Source organism: Maylandia zebra, linkage group LG5 (assembly GCF_041146795.1).
Source record: "Maylandia zebra isolate NMK-2024a linkage group LG5, Mzebra_GT3a, whole genome shotgun sequence".
NCBI classification, from domain to species: Eukaryota; Metazoa; Chordata; class Actinopteri; order Cichliformes; family Cichlidae; genus Maylandia; species Maylandia zebra.
The window spans coordinates 18,292,336-18,308,327 of record NC_135171.1 but is presented as its reverse complement, the minus strand read 5'-3'; the positions used below and the strand labels follow the sequence as shown (position 1 = coordinate 18,308,327).

Here is a 15,992-nt window from a genome sequence, read left to right as displayed (position 1 = left end):
TGAAAGTGTAACGTGTCGAGAAACCCAGGGCGGATTTGGTGAGATTGGCATGTCTTAGACACCGGGTTTCGCAAAGGAGCTGAGCTGAGAACCAACTGGCGGTGAGTTGGACCGAGGGGCAGGAAAAGATTCTTTACAGAGCTTGTACGGTGGGATTATCTGAAAGAGGCCTCTGTCCCTGATATCCACAAATCCCATATCGTCATCCCACCTGCAGTCTATGGACTTTGCTAAAGATGACAATGAGGTCACAGAATTATCAAGAACAACTGAGCTTGTTAGGTAAAGCCATGGAAGGGCAAGGATCCAAAGGAGACACCTGGACAGGGACTTGAACCCTGGACCCTCAGATTAAAAGTCTGATGCTCTTCCATCTGAGCTACCCAGGTAACAAGAGTCACGTGTTTGTCCTCTGGGACACATATTGTCTTTCTTTTCTGTAAAAACGTGATCTCTTATCCTCTCATTTTACTGTAGGTACTGGTGAGGATTTGCAGTTAGATATTATTAAATGGTCATTTCAGACAAGAGCCAAGGGAAGGATTTGATTCTAGGGGAAACATCGCTAGGCTGTATTATGACGTGTGATCACCCAACCTACCAAGCCCTAGGTAAGTCAATGGTATAATGGGTGAGGCCTGGGAGCTTCTGAAGGAGGACCTTCTTCAAATTCCACCTCCACTTGATGGACGTTTGCAAGCTGCACCATCTGTGTTTGTTTTCTCATTTGATGGCAATGATCCACGTAGTTGTAGGCCGTATAATGAAGTCCTACCAACAAACCTACCAAGCCCTAGATGGTGACCAAAATAGCTTTGCCGAAACCCAGGATCGAACTAGGGTCCTTTAGATCTTCAGTCTAACGCTCTCCCAGCTGAGCTATTTCGGCACGTTTTGCAATGGAAAGTGCTCAAAAATTGCATTCTAATGACCAGTCAGGTCTACAGCTGGCCAAACTGCACTACAGCTGCCATTCTGAGACACTGGATCAATGTGAAGTGAACTTTTAAGCTTTGGATTTAACAGTGAACTGTGATGAACTTTGCTCTCTTAAATGTTGTCCCACCCAAAGTAAGACAGAAAAAAAGTGAAAGTGTAACGTGTCGAGAAACCCAGGGCGGATTTGGTGAGATTGGCATGTCTTAGACACCAGGTTTCGCAAAGGAGCTGAGCTGAGAACCAACTGGCGGTGAGTTGGACCGAGGGGCAGGAAAAGATTCTTTACAGAGCTTGTACGGTGGGATTATCTGAAAGAGGCCTCTGTCCCTGATATCCACAAATCCCATATCGTCATCCCACCTGCAGTCTATGGACTTTGCTAAAGATGACAATGAGGTCACAGAACTATCAAGAACAACTGAGCTTGTTAGGTAAAGCCATGGAAGGGCAAGGATCCAAAGGAGACACCTGGACAGGGACTTGAACCCTGGACCCTCAGATTAAAAGTCTGATGCTCTTCCATCTGAGCTACCCAGGTAACAAGAGTCACGTGTTTGTCCTCTGGGACACATATTGTCTTTCTTTTCTGTAAAAACGTGATCTCTTATCCTCTCATTTTACTGTAGGTACTGGTGAGGATTTGCAGTTAGATATTATTAAATGGTCATTTCAGACAAGAGCCAAGGGAAGGATTTGATTCTAGGGGAAACATCGCTAGGCTGTATTATGACGTGTGATCACCCAACCTACAAAGCCCTAGGTAAGTCAATGGTATAATGGGTGAGGCCTGGGAGCTTCTGAAGGAGGACCTTCTTCAAATTCCACCTCCACTTGATGGACGTTTGCAAGCTGCACCATCTGTGTTTGTTTTCTCATTTGATGGCAATGATCCACGTAGTTGTAGGCCGTATAATGAAGTCCTACCAACAAACCTACCAAGCCCTAGATGGTGACCAAAAGTGCTTTGCCGAAACCCAGGATCGAACTAGGGTCCTTTAGATCTTCAGTCTAACGCGCTCCCAGCTGAGCTATTTCGGCACGTTTTGCAATGGAAAGTGCTCAAAAATTGCATTCTAATCACCAGTCAGGTCTACAGCTGGCCAAACTGCACTACAGCTGCCATTCTGAGACACTGGATCAATGTGAAGTGAACTTTTAAGCTTTGGATTTAACAGTGAACTGTGATGAACTTTGCTCTCTTAAATGTTGTCCCACCCAAAGTAAGACAGAAAAAAAGTGAAAGTGTAACGTGTCGAGAAAGCCAGGGCGGATTTGGTGAGATTGGCATGTCTTAGACACCGGGTTTCGCAAAGGAGCTGAGCTGAGAACCAACTGGCGGTGAGTTGGACCGAGGGGCAGGAAAAGATTCTTTACAGAGCTTGTACGGTGGGATTATCTGAAAGAGGCCTCTGTCCCTGATATCCACAAATCCCATATCGTCATCCCACCTGCAGTCTATGGACTTTGCTAAAGATGACAATGAGGTCACAGAACTATCAAGAACAACTGAGCTTGTTAGGTAAAGCCATGGAAGGGCAAGGATCCAAAGGAGACACCTGGACAGGGACTTGAACCCTGGACCCTCAGATTAAAAGTCTGATGCTCTTCCATCTGAGCTACCCAGGTAACAAGAGTCACGTGTTTGTCCTCTGGGACACATATTGTCTTTCTTTTCTGTAAAAACGTGATCTCTTATCCTCTCATTATACTGTAGGTACTGGTGAGGATTTGCAGTTAGATATTATTAAATGGTCATTTCAGACAAGAGCCAAGGGAAGGATTTGATTCTAGGGGAAACATCGCTAGGCTGTATTATGACGTGTGATCACCCAACCTACCAAGCCCTAGGTAAGTCAATGGTATAATGGGTGAGGTCTGAGAGCTTCTGAAGGAGGACCTTCTTCAAATTCCACCTCCACTTGATGGATGTTTGCAAGCTGCACCATCTGTGTTTGTTTTCTCATTTGATGGCAATGATCCACGTAGTTGTAGGCCGTATAATGAAGTCCTACCAACAAAACTACCAAGCCCTAGATGGTGACCAAAATAGCTTTGCCGAAACCCAGGATCGAACTAGGGTCCTTTAGATCTTCAGTCTAACGCGCTCCCAGCTGAGCTATTTCGGCACGTTTTGCAATGGAAAGTGCTCAAAAATTGCATTCTAATCACCAGTCAGGTCTACAGCTGGCCAAACTGCACTACAGCTGCCATTCTGAGACACTGGATCAATGTGAAGTGAACTTTTAAGCTTTGGATTTAACAGTGAACTGTGATGAACTTTGCTCTCTTAAAGAGCAAAGTTGCTCTCTTAAAGTAAGACAGAAAAAAAGTGAAAGTGTAACGTGTCGAGAAACCCAGGGCGGATTTGGTGAGATTGGCATGTCTTAGACACCGGGTTTCGCAAAGGAGCTGAGCTGAGAACCAACTGGCGGTGAGTTGGACCGAGGGGCAGGAAAAGATTCTTTACAGAGCTTGTACGGTGGGATTATCTGAAAGAGGCCTCTGTCCCTGATATCCACAAATCCCATATCGTCATCCCACCTGCAGTCTATGGACTTTGCTAAAGATGACAATGAGGTCACAGAACTATCAAGAACAACTGAGCTTGTTAGGTAAAGCCATGGAAGGGCAAGGATCCAAAGGAGACACCTGGACAGGGACTTGAACCCTGGACCCTCAGATTAAAAGTCTGATGCTCTTCCATCTGAGCTACCCAGGTAACAAGAGTCACGTGTTTGTCCTCTGGGACACATATTGTCTTTCTTTTCTGTAAAAACGTGATCTCTTATCCTCTCATTTTACTGTAGGTACTGGTGAGGATTTGCAGTTAGATATTATTAAATGGTCATTTCAGACAAGAGCCAAGGGAAGGATTTGATTCTAGGGGAAAAATCGCTAGGCTGTATTATGACGTGTGATCACCCAACCTACAAAGCCCTAGGTAAGTCAATGGTATAATGGGTGAGGCCTGGGAGCTTCTGAAGGAGGACCTTCTTCAAATTCCACCTCCACTTGATGGACGTTTGCAAGCTGCACCATCTGTGTTTGTTTTCTCATTTGATGGCAATGATCCACGTAGTTGTAGGCCGTATAATGAAGTCCTACCAACAAACCTACCAAGCCCTAGATGGTGACCAAAAGAGCTTTGCCGAAACCCAGGATCGAACTAGGGTCCTTTAGATCTTCAGTCTAACGCTCTCCCAGCTGAGCTATTTCGGCACGTTTTGCAATGGAAAGTGCTCAAAAATTGCATTCTAATCACCAGTCAGGTCTACAGCTGGCCAAACTGCACTACAGCTGCCATTCTGAGACACTGGATCAATGTGAAGTGAACTTTTAAGCTTTGGATTTAACAGTGAACTGTGATGAACTTTGCTCTCTTAAATGTTGTCCCACCCAAAGTAAGACAGAAAAAAAGTGAAAGTGTAACGTGTCGAGAAACCCAGGGCGGATTTGGTGAGATTGGCATGTCTTAGACACCGGGTTTCGCAAAGGAGCTGAGCTGAGAACCAACTGGCGGTGAGTTGGACCGAGGGGCAGGAAAAGATTCTTTACAGAGCTTGTACGGTGGGATTATCTGAAAGAGGCCTCTGTCCCTGATATCCACAAATCCCATATCGTCATCCCACCTGCAGTCTATGGACTTTGCTAAAGATGACAATGAGGTCACAGAACTATCAAGAACAACTGAGCTTGTTAGGTAAAGCCATGGAAGGGCAAGGATCCAAAGGAGACACCTGGACAGGGACTTGAACCCTGGACCCTCAGATTAAAAGTCTGATGCTCTTCCATCTGAGCTACCCAGGTAACAAGAGTCACGTGTTTGTCCTCTGGGACACATATTGTCTTTCTTTTCTGTAAAAACGTGATCTCTTATCCTCTCATTTTACTGTAGGTACTGGTGAGGATTTGCAGTTAGATATTATTAAATGGTCATTTCAGACAAGAGCCAAGGGAAGGATTTGATTCTAGGGGAAAAATCGCTAGGCTGTATTATGACGTGTGATCACCCAACCTACAAAGCCCTAGGTAAGTCAATGGTATAATGGGTGAGGCCTGGGAGCTTCTGAAGGAGGACCTTCTTCAAATTCCACCTCCACTTGATGGACGTTTGCAAGCTGCACCATCTGTGTTTGTTTTCTCATTTGATGGCAATGATCCACGTAGTTGTAGGCCGTATAATGAAGTCCTACCAACAAACCTACCAAGCCCTAGATGGTGACCAAAAGAGCTTTGCCGAAACCCAGGATCGAACTAGGGTCCTTTAGATCTTCAGTCTAACGCTCTCCCAGCTGAGCTATTTCGGCACGTTTTGCAATGGAAAGTGCTCAAAAATTGCATTCTAATCACCAGTCAGGTCTACAGGTGGCCAAACTGCACTACAGCTGCCATTCTGAGACACTGGATCAATGTGAAGTGAACTTTTAAGCTTTGGATTTAACAGTGAACTGTGATGAACTTTGCTCTCTTAAATGTTGTCCCACCCAAAGTAAGACAGAAAAAAAGTGAAAGTGTAACGTGTCGAGAAACCCAGGGCGGATTTGGTGAGATTGGCATGTCTTAGACACCGGGTTTCGCAAAGGAGCTGAGCTGAGAACCAACTGGCGGTGAGTTGGACCGAGGGGCAGGAAAAGATTCTTTACAGAGCTTGTACGGTGGGATTATCTGAAAGAGGCCTCTGTCCCTGATATCCACAAATCCCATATCGTCATCCCACCTGCAGTCTATGGACTTTGCTAAAGATGACAATGAGGTCACAGAACTATCAAGAACAACTGAGCTTGTTAGGTAAAGCCATGGAAGGGCAAGGATCCAAAGGAGACACCTGGACAGGGACTTGAACCCTGGACCCTCAGATTAAAAGTCTGATGCTTTTCCATCTGAGCTACCCAGGTATCAAGAGTCACGTGTTTGTCCTCTGGGACACATATTGTCTATCTTTTCTGTAAAAACGTGATCTCTTATCCTCTCATTTTACTGTAGGTACTGGTGAGGGTTTGCAGTTAGATATTATTAAATGGTCATTTCAGACAAGAGCCAAGGGAAGGATTTGATTCTAGGGGAAACATCGCTAGGCTGTATTATGACGTGTGATCACCCAACCTACAAAGCCCTAGGTAAGTCAATGGTATAATGGGTGAGGCCTGGGAGCTTCTGAAGGAGGACCTTCTTCAAATTCCACCTCCACTTGATGGACGTTTGCAAGCTGCACCATCTGTGTTTGTTTTCTCATTTGATGGCAATGATCCACGTAGTTGTAGGCCGTATAATGAAGTCCTACCAACAAACCTACCAAGCCCTAGATGGTGACCAAAAGAGCTTTGCCGAAACCCAGGATCGAACTAGGGTCCTTTAGATCTTCAGTCTAACGCTCTCCTAGCTGAGCTATTTCGGCACGTTTTGCAATGGAAAGTGCTCAAAAATTGCATTCTAATCACCAGTCAGGTCTACAGGTGGCCAAACTGCACTACAGCTGCCATTCTGAGACACTGGATCAATGTGAAGTGAACTTTTAAGCTTTGGATTTAACAGTGAACTGTGATGAACTTTGCTCTCTTAAATGTTGTCCCACCCAAAGCAAGACAGAAAAAAAGTGAAAGTGTAACGTGTCGAGAAACCCAGGGCGGATTTGGTGAGATTGGCATGTCTTAGACACCGGGTTTCGCAAAGGAGCTGAGCTGAGAACCAACTGGCGGTGAGTTGGACCGAGGGGCAGGAAAAGATTCTTTACAGAGCTTGTACGGTGGGATTATCTGAAAGAGGCCTCTGTCCCTGATATCCACAAATCCCATATCGTCATCCCACCTGCAGTCTATGGACTTTGCTAAAGATGACAATGAGGTCACAGAACTATCAAGAACAACTGAGCTTGTTAGGTAAAGCCATGGAAGGGCAAGGATCCAAAGGAGACACCTGGACAGGGACTTGAACCCTGGACCCTCAGATTAAAAGTCTGATGCTTTTCCATCTGAGCTACCCAGGTATCAAGAGTCACGTGTTTGTCCTCTGGGACACATATTGTCTATCTTTTCTGTAAAAACGTGATCTCTTATCCTCTCATTTTACTGTAGGTACTGGTGAGGGTTTGCAGTTAGATATTATTAAATGGTCATTTCAGACAAGAGCCAAGGGAAGGATTTGATTCTAGGGGAAACATCGCTAGGCTGTATTATGACGTGTGATCACCCAACCTACAAAGCCCTAGGTAAGTCAATGGTATAATGGGTGAGGCCTGGGAGCTTCTGAAGGAGGACCTTCTTCAAATTCCACCTCCACTTGATGGACGTTTGCAAGCTGCACCATCTGTGTTTGTTTTCTCATTTGATGGCAATGATCCACGTAGTTGTAGGCCGTATAATGAAGTCCTACCAACAAACCTACCAAGCCCTAGATGGTGACCAAAAGAGCTTTGCCGAAACCCAGGATCGAACTAGGGTCCTTTAGATCTTCAGTCTAACGCTCTCCTAGCTGAGCTATTTCGGCACGTTTTGCAATGGAAAGTGCTCAAAAATTGCATTCTAATCACCAGTCAGGTCTACAGGTGGCCAAACTGCACTACAGCTGCCATTCTGAGACACTGGATCAATGTGAAGTGAACTTTTAAGCTTTGGATTTAACAGTGAACTGTGATGAACTTTGCTCTCTTAAATGTTGTCCCACCCAAAGCAAGACAGAAAAAAAGTGAAAGTGTAACGTGTCGAGAAACCCAGGGCGGATTTGGTGAGATTGGCATGTCTTAGACACCGGGTTTCGCAAAGGAGCTGAGCTGAGAACCAACTGGCGGTGAGTTGGACCGAGGGGCAGGAAAAGATTCTTTACAGAGCTTGTACGGTGGGATTATCTGAAAGAGGCCTCTGTCCCTGATATCCACAAATCCCATATCGTCATCCCACCTGCAGTCTATGGACTTTGCTAAAGATGACAATGAGGTCACAGAACTATCAAGAACAACTGAGCTTGTTAGGTAAAGCCATGGAAGGGCAAGGATCCAAAGGAGACACCTGGACAGGGACTTGAACCCTGGACCCTCAGATTAAAAGTCTGATGCTTTTCCATCTGAGCTACCCAGGTATCAAGAGTCACGTGTTTGTCCTCTGGGACACATATTGTCTATCTTTTCTGTAAAAACGTGATCTCTTATCCTCTCATTTTACTGTAGGTACTGGTGAGGGTTTGCAGTTAGATATTATTAAATGGTCATTTCAGACAAGAGCCAAGGGAAGGATTTGATTCTAGGGGAAACATCGCTAGGCTGTATTATGACGTGTGATCACCCAACCTACAAAGCCCTAGGTAAGTCAATGGTATAATGGGTGAGGCCTGGGAGCTTCTGAAGGAGGACCTTCTTCAAATTCCACCTCCACTTGATGGACGTTTGCAAGCTGCACCATCTGTGTTTGTTTTCTCATTTGATGGCAATGATCCACGTAGTTGTAGGCCGTATAATGAAGTCCTACCAACAAACCTACCAAGCCCTAGATGGTGACCAAAATAGCTTTGCCGAAACCCAGGATCGAACTAGGGTCCTTTAGATCTTCAGTCTAACGCTCTCCCAGCTGAGCTATTTCGGCACGTTTTGCAATGGAAAGTGCTCAAAAATTGCATTCTAATCACCAGTCAGGTCTACAGCTGGCCAAACTGCACTACAGCTGCCATTCTGAGACACTGGATCAATGTGAAGTGAACTTTTAAGCTTTGGATTTAACAGTGAACTGTGATGAACTTTGCTCTCTTAAATCGTTTAAAAAATTTAAAACAGAATTTAATCTGGAAAATATGGATCTGGACATCATTTTTACAATACAGAAATAAAGAGCGCCTCCTCCCCAGGGCAAGGAGGTCTGCCTACCAAAACCGTGTCTAACTCTACCAAGGACTACAAAAACAAAATGGCAACAACAAGTTGAAAATTGGACTGTCAGAGTGTGATTGGCTCTCAATGTATATCACACAACAAACATCAACTAGTTCCAAAAGGTAGAGGGAATTTGAGTGGAAAACTCCAATTAGATTATTTTGTAAATGGTAAATGGCCTGTATTTGTATAGCGCTTTTCTAGTCCCTAAGGACCCCAAAGCGCTTTACACAACCAGTGTTCCACCCATTCACACACTGGTGATGGCAAGCTACATTGTAGCCACAGCTGCCATGGGGCGCACTGACAGAGGCGAGGCTGCCGGACACTGGCGCCACCGGGCCCTTTGACCACCACCAGTAGGCAACGGTTGAAGTGTCTTTTGGATGAGTACACAACTGCCTTCTTTTTATATCCAAGTTAACAGATGACATCATGATCTATGCCATCCCTAAGGATCCCAGGATCTTCTTACTGGGTTTGTGTAAAGAAATATACTCTAAAACACTTCTTCAGTAAAGACTCAGAGAAGAGAAACACACAGAACTTCTTGCTAGCAAGGGCAATCTCCAGAACTGAGACTCGCACTGAGAAACTGCCCCGGTCTTTATTTATACCTCAGTGGGTGCTTGTGTGTGTGTGTGCGTGTGTGTGTGTGTGTGGGGTCCTGCTGATCAAAGGGGTATATAACAGCACAAAAGGAACATCCTTGGTCATAAAGAGGGTAGTCTCCCCCTCACCCTAGATGGTTCACCCTAGATAACACAGTGAAGAAGTCCAGCAGTTCATCACAACAAAAGGCACTTAGACTAAAACAGACATAGCTACGTTAAAACAATAAAACAAGGTACGACCTCTTCCCATGCTCCCAGGATGTAGGTGTGCATTCCAGGAATGCAAGCCTTTTGCAGCCTGCTAGAGATCACACATCCTGTCACTACACAATTGATTATACGCCTCTAAGCATACATGGTTAAATATTTCCTAATACAAATAACTGCATGCAGTATTCTACCATATGCGAACTTATATCACTGAAAGATTATACTGACTACTAAGTACAATTTTCCATTGACAGCTTGCTACCTAGAGATTAGATTCTAAAAAAGGACAGATATTAATAGGTTTGTAGCTTAAACCTATTCGCTGGAATGTTCAAGACAATTCAACTGCACAGCAAAGCAAGACACAAGTAGGCAAAGTTCTTTATGTTTCTCGTGCACGGGAGAGAACTGGACAAAGGCCGTTCCTTCGCTTGACCCCAGTTGCTCTCGTCCGTTCCCCCGTAACACTGCTCTTTTATTTAGGTTACATGAATATACATAGGCTCATTAACATATGACGTGTAGGGTCAGAGTGTGACCCCATAAACAACTTCCCTAAACCTGCTGGTCTCATGATCCCAAGGGGTGTGTGATCTATGCCAGAACACTCTGGAGAGGAGTGAACGCACCCCCTCTTCATGCTACACAGAGTTGTTACAGACCTCCTAGGATGAGACATTCTTTCAGTCTACAAATGATTATATACTTCTAAGCATATCTAAATATATATTTCTAGGCATAAAGGACAATCCAACAATACAAATCTAACAGATATATTTTTAAAATCCTGTTGCTCGCATCTAAAAAGGCCATAACAAGGAATTGGCTTAAGAAAGATCCTCCCCGGAGCAAGTCCTAGAGATTATAGAGGAAATACATCTGATGGAGAGACTGACTATCTTTCTACGACTAAAAGGTCATCTTTTTCAACAGCATTGGACTAAATGGTATAAATATAAGCAAAGGCTTGAAGATTCTGTCACTTAATTCAGCTTATATCTCTCTATTTGTTTGATGCCTGGAACAGTACCCCAATTTCTTCCTCTTATATTTTTGTTGGGTTCTGTTTGTTTGTTTTTGTTGTTCAAAATTAAAAATTAAAAAAAAAAAAAGTTCAGGAGGAGTGCCAACCAGGTGGAAAGCAGCAGAGATGGAGTAACTCTTGAAGTTGGCAGGAAGGCCAACAGTAGAGATGGAGCAATTCTGAAGGCCAGCCATGTGGCAAATAATGAAGGCGAAGAAACCCTGGAGCTCAGCTGATGGGCCAGTGGCAGTAGGGATGAGGAAACTCCAGAGATCGGCACTGAGGTAACATGTCCAATCAGACAGCTTAGCAGGAGGCTGGTAGCTGAGATAATTCATTGGTAGCTGACCAATGAGGCACCTCAGGTGGCAAAGCCGGACATTGACAGGGCAGGAGGCCAGATGCTGAGATGGAGTTCCACTAATGATTTGGTTGCTGGTGATGATGAGGTTGCTGGTGATGACAGCGGATCCTCTGACTATGCTCAGGCGATGATCTCGGTGCTTGGGATACTGAAAACTGTACATTTGTTTCTGTTAAACAAAATAAATGAATGTGTCACCTGACATCCTTTTCAATCCTAATGTCAATTTACATCCCTCCAGCATTTAGAAAATTCTTAAATATAATCCCTAATATTGGTATTGGGATATCTTTGTCAAGTTTAGGTATAGCTCTCAATATTTAAGGATGTATTTGGAAAGCCACTACCAAAAACAAAACTGCCTTCATCTTTTGGATGCTTGGACCCGTTCTTGTCAGGGTCCTGGGTCTCCTGACCCAGCGTTTTAGTTCTTTGTGATTTTAGTATTATTGTACTTGGTGTGAGTCATTCTATGGTTTCTAGTTTCGATCCCTTGCCCTTCTCGTTTCTCTCTGTCCCCTCTGTTCTGTGTAAGTCTGTGTCTGCATGTTTGAGTTCCCCTCTGTGTCTCTCGGTTCTTAGAGTCCTCTGCCTTATGGTTTATGTCTCTGTGTTTCTTAGTTGCTGTCTCCACGGTGTCAAGTTCGCGTCTCTGTGTGATCCTTCCTGTTTTACTTTGAAGGTCCGTGACTTATGTGAATGTGTCCTGCTTTGCTTGTCTCGTCAGTTCTAATTTCCCCCAGCTGTGCTCTCCTTCTGTGTCTCATTCTCCTCGTTACTTCCCAGTGTATTTAGACCCTGTGTTTCTCTGAGTCAGTGTTGCGTCGTACCCTCAACAAGCTGTGTGTGTTTTGCCAGTGTTTTGTTTCCAGTTCCAGTTCAGTGTTTTCTGCTTCAGTGTTTTAGTCCACCAGCGTTTTTGTTTGTCTTTTGATGCCTTTAGTTAGTAAGAGGGTTTCCAGCATTAAAGCTGCGCTTTAAGTTGAACTTCTGTGTCTGAGTCCTGCATTTTGGATCCACCACTCCTGCTTGCCCGCCTGCCACACAGCCAACCATGACAGTTCTTCCCTTTTACCAGACAGTTAGGGTCTTTTTCCATTATGATATTTCCTAATTCACGACAGAAATGCACCTGTATATTGACTGTCTAACCCAGCTAAATGAATGGAACTAAAATACTGTATTTAATTATTCATATTATTTGAGAATTATGATCCAGTGATGCATACCTCTGACCAGCAGATATCACTTCAAGATAAAGAAATGACTCTGTCAGTCAGAGTGGGCTTGTCTCTGATTTTAGGTTTCCAACTGTACAACTGTAAACACCTTGGCTGTCTGATGCAGCCAAGGTGTTTGATTGATGCAATGGTATCGAGAGGCCTCACACTTCTTCCATTAAAGGTGTGAGTGAGTATGAGTATTGAATCCCCTAGCTGCTCCATTGTTACACAGAGGGAGTTCTGCTTTTCCCCAATGTGTGTTGTATGTGCAACCAGATGTGTTACTTGGTAATAATATCTTGTTTACATGGGAAATGTTTTCAACAAAGTTATACATTAGAACAAAAAAGAATATCTAACAACAAATAGAACATGAAATGCTGCCATAATCACTGTGTAAGAGTCAGGGTCACAATGTGAACAAAAAATAGAACTTCAAATTATCTACTTACTGAGGCGTCTTTTGAAAGAATCTTGAAAATTTTACAGCTGGGATAAGGTGCAGCATTGATGTGCAGCACACGATGATGCATACTATGTCCACATAGTGGACACTGGTTGCACACAGATGTTTTGCTTTGGCAGTAACTTAAACAACAAAGTTAAATCAACACAAGTTATTCATATTCGATAAACCTGTGTATTTTGTGTTGATACAATGTGACTGAAACATGTTTAGATGAAGTAATTGGAGCTCTTGGAATATTTTAATCCTTCACAATTGTCTCAATTTATTCCAACACTATTCATAACTTTTACCCCATTACTACGTGGTCACTTGAAAACTACATTTTATCTTTATATTACACAATGTTCAACAAAGTATGGAGTCTGGTTAACATAAAAGTTTAATGGATTTATAACAAATTCCACTCCATCCATTGATCTTATCTTTATCAGGGCTGAGGGGGGCCTGGGGCCTATCCCAGATGTGATAGGGTGAGACCCAGGGTACATCATGGACACGTCACAGGCCTATTGCAGGGCTAACACAGAGAGAACTTTCACCAATTACCCTAATTGGTGAAAATAACTGCATAACTTTTAACCGTGGGAGGAAACCAGAGTACCCAGAGAGAACCCACTGCAAACTACCTCGATTGTGGATTGTCAATCCAGACTTAACAAAAGTAGGAATTTCCTTTTTTTGAGTGCAGTGGTTCTCTAAGACTTTGCATGCTCTCACTGTGCCAATAAGAATTTGTTCTGGGCCCTACATTTACCTTGTACAATCCAAAGACATATGTTAGGTTCATTAGTGATGTGATGTACACAAATGTTTAAAATGTGGCTTGTAGCACTTGAAGATGTCAGTATGAGCTGTATGAATGTCATTCTCTTCCAGAAAATTGCTAAAAATCAAACTAATTATTATTATTATTGTTATTATTATGTTAATGGTCAGTTAAATAGCATAGGGGTTTGTTAATTAGTTTAATCTTTCTTTGGTGGTAATGAAATTAACAACAGGTCTACTAGCGGGCAAACAATAAAGCAACTACCAAACTTTTTTTTTTCTCTTTTCATCTTTCTTACTAGATTTGCATTTGGCTCGGGTCAGTGTCACTACTGGTAGTGTTAGGTAATATCTGCACACAACAGTTGTTCACCTTTTCCAGTATGGCACATCAATACTTGGCATTGACAGAATGCCAGACAGTTTGCTGTGAGATGACAGGAGAGAGGTAATTGTGTGGATGCCCTCAATGGGCATCCACACTATTGAGTTCCTGTTTCTCTTTATTCTTTATTATTCCGGGTGTTTCCGTACACTTTTCGCCGCAGAACTACTTCCACAATTTTTGTGCTATTTTCACCGTTCAAACTCTAAACTGTTCTGCTCTTTCTGCTAATGCCGGCTATGACTTTTGGTGTTTATTACTATTATACTTTTTAAAATATTACACTTTTTTCCTTTAATTTGTCCCATTGAAATGAATGGGAAACTTCCACAATTTTGCTAAAACTTTCTTGTCTTTGAAACTTAACTACTGCCTCATACTTTCACCTAGAAACTCCATTCAAACTTTAAAACGTTCTCAAATTATTGGGCTATTCCTGTGTGATTCAGCTTTTTCAGATCTTCTACCGTTTTAATCTTATCTCTCTTTAAGTCTTCAGTTGCAAAATTGTGATTTTTCAGAAAATACATGCGTTGCTATGGTTGCTATGCAATTAACTCAGAGGGGACAGTGAAACTGTTTGAATTTTCTCTTCATGTCCAAACAACTTCTTGCTACTCGCTCAATTTCCACTCAATCCCCACAAATTATACATCAAAACGTAGGTATCTTTGCTGGCTTTCAGAAAATGTCACTATCATTGTTGTGGTATTCATAGAACTTTCGCAAATCTCCTCAGACTAACACAAGGTCAGAAAACTCTCCATATAAAGTCAATGGAGAGTTTGTTCAAAATCACCGCTGGATTTCTCTAATGAGAGGCATTTTCAAATTGTCATATCTCCTTAACGAAGCAAAGTTAAGACATGAGGCTTGTCCCCGTATATCTTCAGACACTCCTGATGCTCACAATTCAAGAATTATTTTCTCACCTATTACCGTTCTGAGATGAGTTAGACTTGTTTGAGGGGTGGAAATTTGTCCCTCGCTCAGATTTCATCAGAATTCAAATTCTGGAAATGAGGCACTTATTTCTCTCATCATATCTTTTTGATGGATTTCCACAGAGCTCTGAAAATTTCCATGACTGTTCACCAAAGCCTGCTGTTTCTTATGGTGAAAGAATGATATCGATACTCCAAATAGATTTCGAGTTACAAAGCGTTGTTTGAGGGCAAGTCAAGGCAGTTTTTGATTCGCCTCTACTCAGTTACAGTGTATTACAAGTCATATATCTTTAATAATTTATATTTTATCTCTGAATTATGAAGACCTGAAGATTCCCCCATCTCTTCTGAACAAAACAATGTCTGAATGACCGTTCTAGCCTCTACGGTTAGGAAATTATGGCCATTTGTTCGAGGGGAATCCTGAATGTCAGAAATACACTGAAGAAAACTCACACCTCTCTCTGTGTCTGTGTGTGTAAGGGCTGACTACAGCAGGTGCAGCTAATTTAACTGACCTACATATACCAAGCCCAGACTCTCCACAGCTCCTGTTCCCTTTACTGTCAGAGTATGTGTGTCTGTGTATCAATATTTCTCCTATGTTTAGGTATTACTCCTCAATCATAGTATTTCTGCTAAAGCAAAGTACTTCTACTACATCTTAGTACTTCTGCTAAATCATAGTATTTTTTGAAAAATCATAGTATATTTGCCAAATCATGGTATTTGTGCAAAATCATGGTTTTGGGGCCAAATCATAATATTTCTGTTATTTTATAATATATGTGCTGAATATATTATATGTGCCAAATCACAGTATTTATACCAAATTATAGTATTTATGCCAAATTACAGTATTTCTGCTAAAACGCAGAAATAGTACCTTTTAGCAGGAATTTCTACCAAAAGATAGTACTTCTGCTAAATCAGAGTATTCCTGCCAAATCAGAGTATTCCTGCCAAATCATAGTATTTGTACTGAAACATAGTACTTCTGCCCAATCATAGTATTTGTACTAAATGATAGTACTTGTGCCAAATCATAGTATTTGTGCCAAAGCATCGTATTTGTATGGAGTCATAGTATTTCTTCTAAATCATAGTATTTCAATCAAATCTCAGTAGTTGTTGTTAAAACGCAGTATTATTGCCAAATCATAGTATTTGTACCCAATCATAGTATTTCTGCTA

General features: G+C 42.5%; 13 non-coding genes across 13 annotated transcripts; all 13 read right to left on the bottom strand.

Annotated features, from left to right (window-relative positions):
- Window positions 1-316: 316 nt before the first annotated feature.
- Window positions 317-389, bottom strand: trnak-uuu (transfer RNA lysine (anticodon UUU)). The gene has a single exon. It is a non-coding gene; the product is annotated as a tRNA-Lys (tRNA).
- Window positions 390-816: 427 nt separating this feature from the next.
- trnaf-gaa (transfer RNA phenylalanine (anticodon GAA)) lies at window positions 817-889 on the bottom strand. Its single transcript has one exon. It is a non-coding gene; the product is annotated as a tRNA-Phe (tRNA).
- Window positions 890-1,404: 515 nt separating this feature from the next.
- On the bottom strand, window positions 1,405-1,477 carry trnak-uuu (transfer RNA lysine (anticodon UUU)). The gene has a single exon. It is a non-coding gene; the product is annotated as a tRNA-Lys (tRNA).
- Window positions 1,478-1,904: 427 nt separating this feature from the next.
- trnaf-gaa (transfer RNA phenylalanine (anticodon GAA)) lies at window positions 1,905-1,977 on the bottom strand. The gene has a single exon. It is a non-coding gene; the product is annotated as a tRNA-Phe (tRNA).
- Window positions 1,978-2,492: 515 nt separating this feature from the next.
- trnak-uuu (transfer RNA lysine (anticodon UUU)) lies at window positions 2,493-2,565 on the bottom strand. Its single transcript has one exon. It is a non-coding gene; the product is annotated as a tRNA-Lys (tRNA).
- A 427-nt stretch (window positions 2,566-2,992) lies between these two features.
- trnaf-gaa (transfer RNA phenylalanine (anticodon GAA)) lies at window positions 2,993-3,065 on the bottom strand. Its single transcript has one exon. It is a non-coding gene; the product is annotated as a tRNA-Phe (tRNA).
- Window positions 3,066-3,585: 520 nt separating this feature from the next.
- Window positions 3,586-3,658, bottom strand: trnak-uuu (transfer RNA lysine (anticodon UUU)). Its single transcript has one exon. It is a non-coding gene; the product is annotated as a tRNA-Lys (tRNA).
- A 427-nt stretch (window positions 3,659-4,085) lies between these two features.
- On the bottom strand, window positions 4,086-4,158 carry trnaf-gaa (transfer RNA phenylalanine (anticodon GAA)). The gene has a single exon. It is a non-coding gene; the product is annotated as a tRNA-Phe (tRNA).
- Window positions 4,159-4,673: 515 nt separating this feature from the next.
- trnak-uuu (transfer RNA lysine (anticodon UUU)) lies at window positions 4,674-4,746 on the bottom strand. The gene has a single exon. It is a non-coding gene; the product is annotated as a tRNA-Lys (tRNA).
- Window positions 4,747-5,173: 427 nt separating this feature from the next.
- Window positions 5,174-5,246, bottom strand: trnaf-gaa (transfer RNA phenylalanine (anticodon GAA)). Its single transcript has one exon. It is a non-coding gene; the product is annotated as a tRNA-Phe (tRNA).
- A 1,015-nt stretch (window positions 5,247-6,261) lies between these two features.
- On the bottom strand, window positions 6,262-6,334 carry trnaf-gaa (transfer RNA phenylalanine (anticodon GAA)). The gene has a single exon. It is a non-coding gene; the product is annotated as a tRNA-Phe (tRNA).
- Window positions 6,335-7,349: 1,015 nt separating this feature from the next.
- trnaf-gaa (transfer RNA phenylalanine (anticodon GAA)) lies at window positions 7,350-7,422 on the bottom strand. Its single transcript has one exon. It is a non-coding gene; the product is annotated as a tRNA-Phe (tRNA).
- Window positions 7,423-8,437: 1,015 nt separating this feature from the next.
- On the bottom strand, window positions 8,438-8,510 carry trnaf-gaa (transfer RNA phenylalanine (anticodon GAA)). The gene has a single exon. It is a non-coding gene; the product is annotated as a tRNA-Phe (tRNA).
- Window positions 8,511-15,992: the final 7,482 nt, after the last annotated feature.